This window comes from Durio zibethinus, chromosome 5 (assembly GCF_047325235.1).
Source record: "Durio zibethinus cultivar Kanyao isolate XHJ-2024 chromosome 5, ASM4732523v1, whole genome shotgun sequence".
NCBI lineage: Eukaryota > Viridiplantae > Streptophyta > Magnoliopsida > Malvales > Malvaceae > Durio > Durio zibethinus.
In genome coordinates this window covers 9,816,697-9,819,958 of record NC_143166.1, presented here as the reverse complement: position 1 = coordinate 9,819,958, position 3,262 = coordinate 9,816,697, and the positions used below count along the sequence as shown (strand labels likewise).

Here is a 3,262-nt window from a genome sequence, read left to right as displayed (position 1 = left end):
AATACTGGATAACATGAGTTATTTTTGTTGGTTTCAACAAGTTTCAGTAAAATTTGGTGAATTAACATGTTTTGATCGATATGAGAATATAAAATATAGTTTGTAATTTTTATTTGGTCTTTTGTTGTTTAATTATCTTTATGGACATCAATTTGTCCACGAAAAAAAATATAAAAAACGAAATACATATAAAAATAAAATACGAAATACAATAAAAAAAACCAAAATATTACAAAATACAAAACAAAATATATATAAAAAAAATAGAACAGAATAGAAAAATCAAGGATGACAATGGTGCCGACCCTTCTGATCACTATACCCTACCCTCCACCCCTCTTGTCATAACGTCTAGATCCGGGGATCTATCATTAGACATTGACTTAAGGGAGTCGCCACCAATCTTTTTTATCTAGGTGCGATTGGCCACCTAAGTAATCTGTCCTTTCAGGAAGCGCCTAGATTTAAGGGACCCTAAAAGAATAGGTTCAAGTCTACTAACCAGAACAGGGTTCGGGAGTTCGATTACGTGTGAGGAAGGTTATAGCACCCTCACAACGCCCATCAAAAGATGGTATCAGCTTAAATTTGTGTTATCCAATTAGCTTTAAAATTTTACCAAGTAATTAGTTGTTGGAAATTATTCTCAATTGACCCTAATACTTTTAGCAGAAATTTGAGAAAATTCCCTCACCTCAAGAGTATACAAGAAAAACTACTGTTTTACTTGCAGAGTTCCATCGTCAGATTATTTAAAGAAAAATCAAAATCAAAATCAAAATCAAAATCAAAATCAAAATCAAAATAGAAAGGAAGGAAATGATGATTGTTCTTGTGCAGAGAAAATTGATACTTTCAACTTTTCTTCAAAAATTGATTTTTTGAAAATTTATTTTTAAAGGAAAATTGATACTTTCAACTTCTCCTCAAAAATCCTTTTTTGAAATTTTATTTTTAAGGAAAATTGATACTTTCAACTTTTCCTCAAAAATATATTTTGAAAACTTTGATTTTCAAGGAAAATTGATACTTTCAACTTTTCCTCAAAAATATTTTTTTTTGAAAACTTTGATTTTCGAAGAAAATTGATACTTTCAACTTTTCTTCAAAAACCCTTTTTTTGAAAATTTATTTTTAAGAAAAATTGATACTTCCAACTTTTTCTCAAAAATATTCTTTGGAAACTTTGATTTTCAAGGAAAATTAATACTTTCAACTTTTCCTCAAAAATATTTAAGGAAGCCAGATCCCAACAATGTAGGGACCTCAGCAACATTTTTGCCAAGAGAGCAAATGAGCCAACCGTATCCATATGAATCCTTGTCCTTGCGCATGTGTCCACCACAGCACGCGTCACCATCCTTTGCAATGGCTCCAATGCTCACGACTTTGGCTATAACAGCTTCCACGCTCCTCAGTCTTGATGCAAAGCACACATCCAGTTTCCTCACTTTTCACAAGAGCAGAGTTACCAGTGAAGTCAGATACAAGAACGATAAAGCTAGTGAGCTCAAACTGAACCGAGAGGATATGAATAAGCTCCTGCTCAGCCTTGCACTTTGGGTAAAGAGTACAGCTATTATCGATAGTGTCAAACGCAATCTTGTAGAATTACAGTGCATCAACTACCCTTGGTGCTTCCACCATCAGCTGCGGCTTTATCGTTGTGAACTCCACTGCCATTGCTTTTTCGGCTCCTCCGTTCTGGCCTCTTTAGCTGGGGCTTCCAATTTCTCGGATGTAGAAGTGAAATCAGATTCATCAAAACTTGACTCATCTTCTCAATCCTTCTCACCAATTTTTGAACTATCAGGATTATAATCATTATCGTTAGAATCATTTGAAGGTAGTCCAAAGTTAGGATCTTGACTTTGTCCACCTGCAGCTACTGCTGCACCAGGAAAAACCTTTTCCCAACCTCATCATCAGGAGGAATGTCTTCCTTTAACAAAGGCGGCTACAAGCAATATTGATGGAATCCACAGTCACAAGCACTATCACATAGAATGATATCATTGTCGAAAGATAGGTCCTTGGACCCACATTTTGTACAATATATATCCTCACTATCAATTTATCCCTCAGAATCAAATAAAGATTCTGGGAGCCTTCCTTCAGCACATAGTGAATCAATACGTTGAAATAGATCTCTAATTTTCAATTTGAGTCAAAGAATTTCAGATGTAGCACGTTGAAGTTCCTTCTCTAGCTTTAACTTTTCTAAGCTTAGACCCTTCCAGCTTTCGACAGAATATACCATCTTTGTAGTCCAACCTTTCGATGCTTCGCTTCTTGGAGGCAGCAGCACCATCTCTTTTCATTGCCATTATTACTTTCTCAGCTTCGCTGTCTACCAGTTGTCATGTTGCTGTTTTAGGTTGTACAGGTGATCTTTCACCTCTTCCTTCGAAGCAAAGCCTTCCTTCATGGACTGCCGTCGTGGCTCTTGAGTCTGAATCTGAGACAGCTGCGATTGGGCCTCAGCTTGCGCCTGTGCCAGCTTTTACTACTCAACTAACCTGCTCATGCGCTCAAGCAAAATTGGTAGCGGGATCAGGGGAATTTTTTTGTCAGTTTTTGATCTCTGAATCTTTCTTCCTGTTGCTGCTCCTTAGCTTCTTGTAATTTTCTACACAAGAGTGATCAGCAATGCAAGAGAAGGAACCAAAAGATGAACCAAACACTGTTCACGATTGTGTTCCAGCAGAATTATATTTAGTATCCTCGTCAACAAGATATTCAAAGGACGAAGTAAACTACAAGTCTCCTTTGGACCCTAGGGCCAGTGATGAAGTCGTTCGAACACTGGCAAGAATTAAGTGGAAGAGGCCAGGAGTTGAACCATATACTGGCCAATAAGCAAGAGCTGATGCACCAAGTTGGCAGACGACTTCAAAACCAAAGACAGAATCGGGGTAGGGAGAGGATAAATCAGCTGCCCAAGCTGCAAGCTTTGGGCTTACTTCTCCATGCCATCGTGACAATGCCTTTCAGTTTTTTTTTCTCCTATTCGGATTCCTCCTCCTATTCAGATTCCTCCTCTGTCTTTTTCTCTATTTTTTTCCCCTTTCTTATTCGGATTCTTCCTCTATCTTTCCTCCCCCCTCTAGCTTGTATATTCATTATTGATATATAGACCCATGCTGATAGAGTTTCAATTCAACTCCAATTAGTCACCCAATGCTAAAGATTAGCCACTAATCATGCTTTCTGATCATCATCCAACTTAATCTCAATCTTTCTTTTTTTAAAAAAAAAAAAT

At 37.0% G+C, this 3,262-nt stretch overlaps 1 pseudogene; it reads right to left on the bottom strand.

The window, feature by feature from the left end:
- Nucleotides 1-1,223: 1,223 nt before the first annotated feature.
- Nucleotides 1,224-2,327, bottom strand: LOC111281544 (uncharacterized protein At5g48480-like; annotated as a pseudogene).
- Nucleotides 2,328-3,262: the final 935 nt, after the last annotated feature.